General features: G+C 46.5%; 3 non-coding genes and 1 pseudogene across 3 annotated transcripts; all 4 read left to right on the top strand.

The window, feature by feature from the left end:
- Positions 1 to 803: 803 nt before the first annotated feature.
- LOC142690509 (U2 spliceosomal RNA) lies at positions 804 to 994 on the top strand. Its single transcript, XR_012859276.1, has one exon. It is a non-coding gene; the product is annotated as a U2 spliceosomal RNA (small nuclear RNA).
- A 1,280-nt stretch (positions 995 to 2,274) lies between these two features.
- LOC142690508 (U2 spliceosomal RNA) lies at positions 2,275 to 2,465 on the top strand. Its single transcript, XR_012859275.1, has one exon. It is a non-coding gene; the product is annotated as a U2 spliceosomal RNA (small nuclear RNA).
- Positions 2,466 to 9,042: 6,577 nt separating this feature from the next.
- Positions 9,043 to 9,263, top strand: LOC142690584 (U2 spliceosomal RNA; annotated as a pseudogene).
- Positions 9,264 to 10,602: 1,339 nt separating this feature from the next.
- On the top strand, positions 10,603 to 10,793 carry LOC142690507 (U2 spliceosomal RNA). The gene has a single exon (XR_012859274.1). It is a non-coding gene; the product is annotated as a U2 spliceosomal RNA (small nuclear RNA).
- The last annotated feature ends 1,973 nt before the right edge of the window (positions 10,794 to 12,766 follow it).

The following is a 12,766-nucleotide window of genomic DNA, read 5'->3' as shown; positions in this document are numbered from 1 at the left end:
TCAAGAAGAAGTAAGAATTGCAGTTGCAACAAACCCTTGCTTGCCTACAAAGAGAGCAGCAATTTGGATTTGTTACTTTGTTACCTGGAAGAATAACAAACTGTGCAAGGATGGAGGTTGTAGGAGCAAGGAGAAGTTGTCTGTAAAGTTGGTGGATGCTTATTTTCCATTTTGCAGTCCCTTGTCTCCCTCTTGTGGCCTCCTGGAGGCAAATAAATGTGCAAAAAAAAGACAGCCTGGCGGCCGGCTGTTGCAGTGTTGCCCTCTCAGGCAACACTGAGTGACTGACTGAGCCTCACCGTCTTATATAAAGTTCAGACGGAACTTTGCACGTGTCATAGTGGAGCCCTCAGGATTCCAGAGCCAGCTTTCTGACATCATAATGGGGCCTCAGAGATAGATAAAAGCCTGGGCCCAGGCAGTGTTGGTCAGTGCTGCTCAGCAGGCAGCACTGGACTGGATTAAAGCTGATACAAGGTGTGAAGGAACAAGGGGTGGCTGTGGGCATGCACTTGCTGCCGCTGCCAGTGTTTATCTGCATGGCAGGAGGGCATTTGGGCGTTGCCAGGAAGGCGTTTTTATGTAGATTCCTCCTCTTTCAGCACTGCATTGTGGTGCAAGCAAAAGAAGCAAATCCTGTGTAGCTTCCTCTCCGGCCTTTATTCACCTCCCTCCCGCTTAGTAGCTGTAAATGTGTGTGAGCCTGCAGGGCCCCATGGAATTGCCTAGGAGTAGGCTGAATCGCTGCAAGGGGTGAACAGCAGTATGGGACAGGCTCGGTCAACGGCCGGCCCATTCGGGTTATCGCTTCTCGGCCTTTTGGCTAAGATCAAGTGTAGTATCTGTTCTTATCAGTTTAATATCTGATACGTCCCCTATCTGGGGACCATATATTAAATGGATTTTTAGAACAGGGAGATGGAAATAGAGCTTGCTCTGTCCACTCCACGCATTGACCTGGTATTGCAGTATTTCCAGGACCGGTGCACCCTTCCCTTATGTGTTGACTAAAATCAGATTCCAAAAGTGCTATTTGTGTTTGCTATTGTTTTTGTCTTTCTGATGGGATCTCCCCTTTTAATCCCATTATTTCAACACCTGTTGGACAATGCATTTGTACAGTCATGTGTGATAATGAGCTCATTTATTAAATGCAATTAATGAATACATTGCCACCTCTTGTTGTGTGTGTGTGTGTGTGTGTGTCTTCTGTGTTTCTGTGTTTCCGGCATTTCACATTGGAACAGCTCATTCACCTTCCTTGTCTTCTCTCCGCCCTCCCTCCTAGGTAAGTTAAAGAGCTGCACCTGAGCCAGCCACTGATTGATGCAGCACCACAGTCAAATAGTGGAGTGGAGTGGAGTAGGGGAACAGCAAACAGCCATTAAAGCAGCCAGCCGCCTACCCGCCACAATGGACCTACCTGTGTACACTAGATGGATGTGATGGAATGTACTGTCGTCCCTACATTTCAAGAAGAAGTAAGAATTGCAGTTGCAACAAACCCTTGCTTGCCTACAAAGAGAGCAGCAATTTGGATTTGTTACTTTGTTACCTGGAAGAATAACAAACTGTGCAAGGATGGAGGTTGTAGGAGCAAGGAGAAGTTGTCTGTAAAGTTGGTGGATGCTTATTTTCCATTTTGCAGTCCCTTGTCTCCCTCTTGTGGCCTCCTGGAGGCAAATAAATGTGCAAAAAAAAGACAGCCTGGCGGCCGGCTGTTGCAGTGTTGCCCTCTCAGGCAACACTGAGTGACTGACTGAGCCTCACCGTCTTATATAAAGTTCAGACGGAACTTTGCACGTGTCATAGTGGAGCCCTCAGGATTCCAGAGCCAGCTTTCTGACATCATAATGGGGCCTCAGAGATAGATAAAAGCCTGGGCCCAGGCAGTGTTGGTCAGTGCTGCTCAGCAGGCAGCACTGGACTGGATTAAAGCTGATACAAGGTGTGAAGGAACAAGGGGTGGCTGTGGGCATGCACTTGCTGCCGCTGCCAGTGTTTATCTGCATGGCAGGAGGGCATTTGGGCGTTGCCAGGAAGGCGTTTTTATGTAGATTCCTCCTCTTTCAGCACTGCATTGTGGTGCAAGCAAAAGAAGCAAATCCTGTGTAGCTTCCTCTCCGGCCTTTATTCACCTCCCTCCCGCTTAGTAGCTGTAAATGTGTGTGAGCCTGCAGGGCCCCATGGAATTGCCTAGGAGTAGGCTGAATCGCTGCAAGGGGTGAACAGCAGTATGGGACAGGCTCGGTCAACGGCCGGCCCATTCGGGTTATCGCTTCTCGGCCTTTTGGCTAAGATCAAGTGTAGTATCTGTTCTTATCAGTTTAATATCTGATACGTCCCCTATCTGGGGACCATATATTAAATGGATTTTTAGAACAGGGAGATGGAAATAGAGCTTGCTCTGTCCACTCCACGCATTGACCTGGTATTGCAGTATTTCCAGGACCGGTGCACCCTTCCCTTATGTGTTGACTAAAATCAGATTCCAAAAGTGCTATTTGTGTTTGCTATTGTTTTTGTCTTTCTGATGGGATCTCCCCTTTTAATCCCATTATTTCAACACCTGTTGGACAATGCATTTGTACAGTCATGTGTGATAATGAGCTCATTTATTAAATGCAATTAATGAATACATTGCCACCTCTTGTTGTGTGTGTGTGTGTGTGTGTGTCTTCTGTGTTTCTGTGTTTCCGGCATTTCACATTGGAACAGCTCATTCACCTTCCTTGTCTTCTCTCCGCCCTCCCTCCTAGGTAAGTTAAAGAGCTGCACCTGAGCCAGCCACTGATTGATGCAGCACCACAGTCAAATAGTGGAGTGGAGTGGAGTAGGGGAACAGCAAACAGCCATTAAAGCAGCCAGCCGCCTACCCGCCACAATGGACCTACCTGTGTACACTAGATGGATGTGATGGAATGTACTGTCGTCCCTACATTTCAAGAAGAAGTAAGAATTGCAGTTGCAACAAACCCTTGCTTGCCTACAAAGAGAGCAGCAATTTGGATTTGTTACTTTGTTACCTGGAAGAATAACAAACTGTGCAAGGATGGAGGTTGTAGGAGCAAGGAGAAGTTGTCTGTAAAGTTGGTGGATGCTTATTTTCCATTTTGCAGTCCCTTGTCTCCCTCTTGTGGCCTCCTGGAGGCAAATAAATGTGCAAAAAAAAGACAGCCTGGCGGCCGGCTGTTGCAGTGTTGCCCTCTCAGGCAACACTGAGTGACTGACTGAGCCTCACCGTCTTATATAAAGTTCAGACGGAACTTTGCACGTGTCATAGTGGAGCCCTCAGGATTCCAGAGCCAGCTTTCTGACATCATAATGGGGCCTCAGAGATAGATAAAAGCCTGGGCCCAGGCAGTGTTGGTCAGTGCTGCTCAGCAGGCAGCACTGGACTGGATTAAAGCTGATACAAGGTGTGAAGGAACAAGGGGTGGCTGTGGGCATGCACTTGCTGCCGCTGCCAGTGTTTATCTGCATGGCAGGAGGGCATTTGGGCGTTGCCAGGAAGGCGTTTTTATGTAGATTCCTCCTCTTTCAGCACTGCATTGTGGTGCAAGCAAAAGAAGCAAATCCTGTGTAGCTTCCTCTCCGGCCTTTATTCACCTCCCTCCCGCTTAGTAGCTGTAAATGTGTGTGAGCCTGCAGGGCCCCATGGAATTGCCTAGGAGTAGGCTGAATCAATCGCTGCAAGGGGTGAACAGCAGTATGGGACAGGCTCGGGCAAGGCAAGGGCCGCTCGGGTTATCGCTTCTCGGCCTTTTGGCTAAGACCAAGTGTATTTATACAGGAGGTTTTTAGTCAGAAGGTGCTCAGGTACCCTCTCTCTCGGCCTCGGGGGATCGTCCAGGTTCGCCTGGACTTCACCCCCGTGCTGCTATTTGGGAGAGAGGCTTAGTCCTGAGCAACGAGTTGCGATCCCCCCCCAGCCCTTTGGTGTGTCTCCTTGAACCCAAAGGGCGCAGCGCAAGCTGTGCGGTACCGACCTGGCCACGCAAATGGCAGGCGGACCTGATGCGGTGCCGGTATACGCCCGGTTGCGGAATACTGCAAGATTTATCTTGGCAGAGGGTGGAGGCGGTCCTCGTGGTCTCAAGTTCCTTGTCCACGATATTTTGGAAAAGCGGTTGGCGGTCCACAAGAACGAGATTTTGGCGATCCAGGACTACCCAAGGCGTGGAGTGTACGATGTAACCTTTATGGGAGAAGGAATCCTCCGTGATGCCATGGGAAAAGCTGAGAGGCAACAAGGTGAACTCATGGCCTTGGGAGTCCAGGTAATTGAACACGCTTTTGAAGTAACCAAACTCGTAGTGATTAAAATGTATTCCCCATACGTGAAAGATCAGGAAGTGGCAGCGTTTCTTGCTGCATACTTTAAGAACGTTAAGCTGCTGGGGAGAGTTATGAACGAGTGCGGTGTGTGGACCGTCAAATGGAAATTTATTGTTACGCTAATAAAGGACCCCTCCACCCAAGAAACGAAGCTACCACCTGCTCGTTTTAAACTTGGGAATGTGAATGGCGACCTCTATTTCTCAGGAATGCCAAACTTCTGCAGGGCCTGCGGTACCTATGGACATACCAGTTTTAACTGCGATGTCACCTGCAGGAACTGTGGAAGTAAACAACACACAATGAGAGAATGTACAGGAGAGAAAAAATGCAATTTTTGTCAAAAAACTGGTCATCTTTATTATGCTTGTCCACATAGGTACCGAGGCGAAGAAGATGAGCAACCCGAGGTGCCCCCACGTGCTCCACCAGCAGAGCAGTCCCGTCCTCAAGGAGGAGAACAAGCTGTTGCGGCGAAAGAGCAGAGAGGTACCTGGGCTTCAAGGGTACGGCCAGCCGAAGCGAAAACAGGTGCCTCTCAGCCAGTAACCTCAGGGGATAAAATGGAGCCCAGCGCCAAGGAAAAACGGCAGGCCAAGAGGAAGCAGGCCATCGATGAATCTGTGGCATCCCAGACGGCTGGTTGCTCAGGCGGTGCCGGGCCTGCTCCTAATCCTGGGTCTCTAGAGACCGACTCGGAAGGAGAAAACTGGGTACAGGTGGGTCCCCGTAAAAAGGGGAAGCAAGAACGTGCCAGTAGGAGGGAGACAGGGGAGGAGCAGATGGATACGTCCGTGCGGAAAGATGTGGCTCCTCCTGGGACCCCCTCCTCGCCTGCACTGGTGAGGAGGACGGGCACTGCTCCCTCCGTATTATCGGACACCCCGCCATGCGCACAACCTCCCCCTCTAGACCGGCCTTCACGGGCCCAGGGGGGAGAGGCGGGGCCCTTGGGGGACCCACCAGACATGGACCCAGTCGGTCAACCGAGAGAGACCCAGGTGAGGCTGTGCGAGTCTGGGCTCCCCGTGTACGAGGTGAGTGTTGCTGGCTCAGCTCTCAGCGACAGTAGTTCTTCTCCTGCCTCGTCCCTCTTTTCAGTTGAGTCGGATGAGGGCGGGGCCATGAGTTCAAGTGAGGTTTCGGGTATTGCTGGTGGAGGAGCAATCTGATTTTAAGTACGCCTATTATTTATTATTTTAAAATCAGAATTTTGCTTTAACTCTCCACGATGTCTGAGCTCATGGGAATCTCCCTCAACGTGAGGGGCGCCAAGTCAAAAGTGAGAAGGGTTGCTCTCTTCAATTTTTTATCTTGCCTGGCAGCCTCTGTATTTTTCCTGCAGGAGTGCGGCATTCCCCATACAATGAGATATGAAAATTACAAAAAGGATTGGAAGTATGGTCCATCCGTCTGGTCTGGATCCAACGAGTCCAGATCAGCAGGGGTCGCCATTCTTTTTAAGGGAAACGTTTTAATTGATTTTATTCAAGAAATCTTACCAGGACGTATTTTAATGGTTAAAGCTTTTATTGATGGTGTAAAGTGGCAGTTTTTAAATTTTTACGGATCACCAGAAAAGAACGAAAGAGCGAGGATGCTGGAGATTTTACCGCTTTTTATCAACACATCTGAGCCTTTTATCCTCGCAGGTGATTTTAATTGTATCCTGAGAGGAGAACGCCGGCTTACCAACAGTACGAGTAGGAACTATGACAAGACCTCTGGACTGCTCAAGGATATCGTGACTGATTTTAAATTAAAAGACATATACAAAGAATGTAACAGGAGCAGTCCAGAGGAAGCCGGCGTTACCTGGAGCAACGCCACCTGTAGCTCCAGGATTGATTTTATCTTTTGTTCTGAAAATTTACTGCCTTTTAATTGTGAAGTTTTAACCAATGTGTTTTCAGATCACAGGCTTTTATCTTTTAAAGTAAAGCATGATCTTAATAATATTGTATGTAAAAAGTCCTGGAAGATGAATGTTTCCCTTTTAGACGATCCACAGGTTTTAGCAGATTTTATTGAATTTTACCAAGAAAGCAGGCGGGTAAGAGACACACGTACTCCCATCAGTGCATGGTGGGAGAAAATGAAAAAGAAAATAAAAGATTTTTTTATTAAGAAAAGCGTGGCGAAAGCCAAAGAGAAATACGCTTTTTTTAAAATTCTCAATACCCGTCTGCAGACCCTGTACAAAATGCAAGATCATGACATAGACGTTAAAGATGACATCACCAATTTGAAAAAGGAGATAGCCCAGTGCCTGGAGCAGAAAGGTAAAGAGATTATATTCCGTTCAAAAATACAACATGTGGAGGAGAACGAGACCTGCTCCAGGTACTTTTTTAAGAAAATAAATAACAAAAAGGCAATTATCAAAAATATAGAAGGGGTGTCAGATGTACAGGGTCTTTTAAGTAAAGTTCATGAGTTTTACACTGACCTTTTTAATGTTAAGACTGTGGATCATAATTTTATGCGTGACTCACTGAAGGAGATTACTACTGTTTTAGACCCTGTCTCCCAGAATTTTTTATTACAGGAGCTGACGGAGCAGGAGGTTTTAGAAACTGTTAAGAGTTTTAAAACAGGGAAAGTTCCCGGACCGGACGGTATACCCAGTGAGTTTTATGTAAAATTTTATGACATTTTAAAAGAGGATCTTTTTAACCTTTTTTCTGATGTTTTTAATTCCAAGATGCTGCCTAAGTCCTGGCGGAAGGGTGAGGTCTCCCTGCTGTATAAGACGGGTGACATCGCAGTTTTAAAGAATTGGAGACCAATAACCCTTCTAAATAGCGACTATAAAATTATGGCTAAAATATGTGCAAATAGATTAAAAGCCATAATACCCCACATTATACACTCTGACCAGGTGTGTGGGGTGCCAGGCCGCAGCATCTGGGATAATTTAAACCTAATAAAAGACGTGATTGAGGACACGAGGTCTAGAAAAGTTAAATTAGCCATTTTATCTATAGACTTTGAGAAGGCGTTCGACCGTGTCTCTCATTTTTATCTTTTTAAGGTTTTAGAACGTATGGGTATACCTGAAGGATTTTTATTATCTATTAAAGCCTTTTACAGAGAATGCACCAGCAAAATTTTAGTGAATGGTTTTAAGACACAGGACGTATTTTTAAACTCTGGGGTGAAGCAGGGGTGTCCCTTGTCCCCACTGCTTTTTATATGTGCATTGGAGCCTCTGTTATGCGCAATTCGCCGCGATAAGTGTATCCGTGGAGTCCCCCTGCCCGGGGGAGGCGGCGTAGAGGCCAAAGCAGTGGGGTACATGGATGATGTGGCGGTTTTATGTAGGGACGCCCTGTCGCTTCAGAGAACCCTTAGGCAAATCGAGTTTTATTGCTGTGCTTCCGGTTTTAAAGTAAACTTCAGCAAGAGTCATATTTTAAACATAGGAAGCATGGCTCTTAGAGATATACCGGTTCCTGTGTCTGATAATATTAAAATTTTAGGTGTCTCCTTCAGTGGGTACGACAATGGTTTTATCAGTTGGGACATGGTGGCGCAGAAGGTAAATCAAAAAATATGCATGTGGAACATGAGGAAGCTTACCATGGAGGGAAAAATTTTAATAATTAAAATGATAATTTTACCTTTGCTTTTATACTTAAGCATGGTTTTCCCTCCTCCCACGGTTTTATTAAGAAAAATTACTAAAGCTTGTTTTACCTTCTTTTGGAGTTCCAGAATGGAGAAACTTAAACGTGAGACGGTAATGAAAATCAAACCAAAGGGTGGCAAAGACTTTCCAGATTTTAATAGGTTTCTTTTAATCAAGTACTTTTGTTTCTGTCTTAATTCTCTTTTTAAACAACATCATTGGTCTTATTTTCTACGTTTTAATACTGGGTTTTTTATGCGAAGGATGGGGTGGTTTGAAATTGTTTTAACCTCACCTTATGCTTTTAATCTACCAGCAAATTACGTGATTTTAGAGAAAATAGTGGCCTTGTTTAATTTTAAAGGGAAAAATTTTAATGATATGATAAACAGTAAGAAACTTATAAAAGACATAAGAGGAAATGAAGTCGTCACTAATATTGAAAATTTTAATAATGAACGCTGTGCTTTTATCTTCAAAATGGTTAATGTGTTTTATCTTTTTAATACACAGATGGACCTGGCCTGGAGCTGCGTTCATCAATGTCTTCCATGCAGGGCATTCCAATTCAGGAGAGGATTCGCGAGGTCTGCCATCTGTCCGAGGGAAGGCTGCCAGGCTGAGGAGACCGTGCGTCATATTTTTTGGACTTGCGATTTTACTAAACATATTTGGATAAAGATATTCCCTCTAATGAAGAAGATGGCAGACCTAAAGGACTTGACTTACGAAATGATTTTATATGGACTCTTTGGATGCCCAACCGCGAACCAAAAGACTATTGCATGGAAGACGATGAACTGCGTAAAAGAAGCTCTGTGGAAGGCCAGGAACATCCTGATTTTTAAGCACGATGTTTTATCTGTTGACGATGTTTTAGGTCTTTGTTTTAGCGAGATGTACATTTATTATTTATTAGATAAAAAAAGAAATGCCACCCTTTCAAATAAATGGTTTGTAAAAGAATGGAACTCCAATATATAAGAATTTGCCACCATGTCCCCTTTTATGTGTTTTTATGTAAATTGATTTTATTACTGTAATTCATTGTAAAAAGCTGTAATTCATTGTAAATATTTTTTGAATTTTAAGTAATAAATCATTGACACCCCCGCGAGGGGGTAGCCAACTTAAAAAAAAATCTGTTCTTATCAGTTTAATATCTGATACGTCCCCTATCTGGGGACCATATATTAAATGGATTTTTAGAACAGGGAGATGGAAATAGAGCTTGCTCTGTCCACTCCACGCATTGACCTGGTATTGCAGTATTTCCAGGACCGGTGCACCCTTCCCTTATGTGTTGACTAAAATCAGATTCCAAAAGTGCTATTTGTGTTTGCTATTGTTTTTGTCTTTCTGATGGGATCTCCCCTTTTAATCCCATTATTTCAACACCTGTTGGACAATGCATTTGTACAGTCATGTGTGATAATGAGCTCATTTATTAAATGCAATTAATTAATACATTGCCACCTCTTGTTGTGTGTGTGTGTGTGTGTGTGTGTGTGTGTGTGTGTGTGTGTGTGTGTGTGTGTGTGTGTGTGTGTGTGTGTGTGTCTTCTGTGTTTCCGGCATTTCACATTGGAACAGCTCATTCACCTTCCTTGTCTTCTCTCCGCCCTCCCTTTTAGGTAAGTTAAAGAGCTGCACCTGAGCCAGCCACTGATTGATGCAGCACCACAGTCAAATAGTGGAGTGGAGTGGAGTAGGGGAACAGCAAACAGCCATTAAAGCAGCCAGCCGCCTACCCGCCACAATGGACCTACCTGTGTACACTAGATGGATGTGATGGAATGTACTGTCGTCCCTACATTTCAAGAAGAAGTAAGAATTGCAGTTGCAACAAACCCTTGCTTGCCTACAAAGAGAGCAGCAATTTGGATTTGTTACTTTGTTACCTGGAAGAATAACAAACTGTGCAAGGATGGAGGTTGTAGGAGCAAGGAGAAGTTGTCTGTAAAGTTGGTGGATGCTTATTTTCCATTTTGCAGTCCCTTGTCTCCCTCTTGTGGCCTCCTGGAGGCAAATAAATGTGCAAAAAAAAGACAGCCTGGCGGCCGGCTGTTGCAGTGTTGCCCTCTCAGGCAACACTGAGTGACTGACTGAGCCGCACCGTCTTATATAAAGTTCAGACGGAACTTTGCACGTGTCATAGTGGAGCCCTCAGGATTCCAGAGCCAGCTTTCTGACATCATAATGGGGCCTGCCTCAGAGATAGATAAAAGCCTGGGCCCAGGCAGTGTTGGTCAGTGCTGCTCAGCAGGCAGCACCGGACTGGACTGGATTAAAGCTGATACAAGGTGTGAAGGAACAAGGGGTGGCTGTGGGCATGCACTGGCTGCCGCTGCCAGTGTTTATCTGCATGGCAGCAGGGCATTTGGGCGTTGCCAGGAAGGCGTTTTTATGTAGATTCCTCCTCTTTCAGCACTGCATTGTGGTGCAAGCAAAAGAAGCAAATCCTGTCTGGCTTCCTCTCCGGCCTTTATTCACCTCCCTCCCGCTTAGTAGCTGTAAATGTGTGTGAGCCTGCAGGGCCCCATGGAATTGCCTAGGAGTAGGCTGAATCAATCGCTGCAAGGGGTGAACAGCAGTATGGGACAGGCTCGGGCAAGGCAAGGGCCGCTCGGGTTATCGCTTCTCGGCCTTTTGGCTAAGATCAAGTGTAGTATCTGTTCTTATCAGTTTAATATCTGATACGTCCCCTATCTGGGGACCATATATTAAATGGATTTTTAGAACAGGGAGATGGAAATAGAGCTTGCTCTGTCCACTCCACGCATTGACCTGGTATTGCAGTATTTCCAGGACCGGTGCACCCTTCCCTTATGTGTTGACTAAAATCAGATTCCAAAAGTGCTATTTGTGTTTGCTATTGTTTTTGTCTTTCTGATGGGATCTCCCCTTTTAATCCCATTATTTCAACACCTGTTGGACAATGCATTTGTACAGTCATGTGTGATAATGAGCTCATTTATTAAATGCAATTAATTAATACATTGCCACCTCTTGTTGTGTGTGTGTGTGTGTGTGTGTGTGTGTGTGTGTGTGTGTGTGTGTGTGTGTGTGTGTGTGTGTCTTCTGTGTTTCCGGCATTTCACATTGGAACAGCTCATTCACCTTCCTTGTCTTCTCTCCGCCCTCCCTTTTAGGTAAGTTAAAGAGCTGCACCTGAGCCAGCCACTGATTGATGCAGCACCACAGTCAAATAGTGGAGTGGAGTGGAGTAGGGGAACAGCAAACAGCCATTAAAGCAGCCAGCCGCCTACCCGCCACAATGGACCTACCTGTGTACACTAGATGGATGTGATGGAATGTACTGTCGTCCCTACATTTCAAGAAGAAGTAAGAATTGCAGTTGCAACAAACCCTTGCTTGCCTACAAAGAGAGCAGCAATTTGGATTTGTTACTTTGTTACCTGGAAGAATAACAAACTGTGCAAGGATGGAGGTTGTAGGAGCAAGGAGAAGTTGTCTGTAAAGTTGGTGGATGCTTATTTTCCATTTTGCAGTCCCTTGTCTCCCTCTTGTGGCCTCCTGGAGGCAAATAAATGTGCAAAAAAAAGACAGCCTGGCGGCCGGCTGTTGCAGTGTTGCCCTCTCAGGCAACACTGAGTGACTGACTGAGCCGCACCGTCTTATATAAAGTTCAGACGGAACTTTGCACGTGTCATAGTGGAGCCCTCAGGATTCCAGAGCCAGCTTTCTGACATCATAATGGGGCCTGCCTCAGAGATAGATAAAAGCCTGGGCCCAGGCAGTGTTGGTCAGTGCTGCTCAGCAGGCAGCACCGGACTGGACTGGATTAAAGCTGATACAAGGTGTGAAGGAACAAGGGGTGGCTGTGGGCATGCACTGGCTGCCGCTGCCAGTGTTTATCTGCATGGCAGCAGGGCATTTGGGCGTTGCCAGGAAGGCGTTTTTATGTAGATTCCTCCTCTTTCAGCACTGCATTGTGGTGCAAGCAAAAGAAGCAAATCCTGTCTGGCTTCCTCTCCGGCCTTTATTCACCTCCCTCCCGCTTAGTAGCTGTAAATGTGTGTGAGCCTGCAGGGCCCCATGGAATTGCCTAGGAGTAGGCTGAATCAATCGCTGCAAGGGGTGAACAGCAGTATGGGACAGGCTCGGGCAAGGCAAGGGCCGCTCGGGTTATCGCTTCTCGGCCTTTTGGCTAAGACCAAGTGTATTTATACAGGAGGTTTTGTCAGAAGGTGCCTGGGGTACCCGGCTACTTGGCCTGGGGGGATCGTCACAGGTTTATCGCCTTGACTTCACCCCCCTGCAGCTATTGGGTAGTCGGACTAGTCCTCAGGCAACGAGAAGGGATCACTAGGCGGACGGCTTGCGCCGGACGGCCTAGAAGGGCGAATCCTTGTCGGGACAAGCTGAAAATGCCGTTTGCGTACGGATTCGTGACTGGGGAAACCCAGTTGCGACAATCTATCCGGATTGAGGTCGAGGAGAAACATCGCCAGCGGAAGAACCTGAAGTTCATAGTAGGGGAAATCCTGCTTGGCTTCTTCGGCCTCAGACGGGAGAACATCCTGTGTCTTAATGACCAGGAAGGCCGCGGACGATATACCATCTCCTTTTGTACCGCGGCCTGCTGCGACACCATCTGTGCAGCCCTGTCTGGTGCGGACCAGACAGAAGAGCGCCTGGACGGGCTCTATTTCGCATTCCTCTACGGGGAGGAATCTATTCCACTTGTCGTGGTGATGCACAGCCCGTTTGTCCCTGCCAGGGACATTGAGATCTTTCTTGGGCGATACTGTCGAGAAATCCACTTCAGCCATG

The sequence above is a fragment of the Rhinoderma darwinii genome, assembly GCF_050947455.1.
Source record: "Rhinoderma darwinii isolate aRhiDar2 chromosome 5 unlocalized genomic scaffold, aRhiDar2.hap1 SUPER_5_unloc_34, whole genome shotgun sequence".
NCBI classification, from domain to species: Eukaryota; Metazoa; Chordata; class Amphibia; order Anura; family Rhinodermatidae; genus Rhinoderma; species Rhinoderma darwinii.
This window is presented reverse-complemented; position numbering and strand designations above follow the sequence as displayed.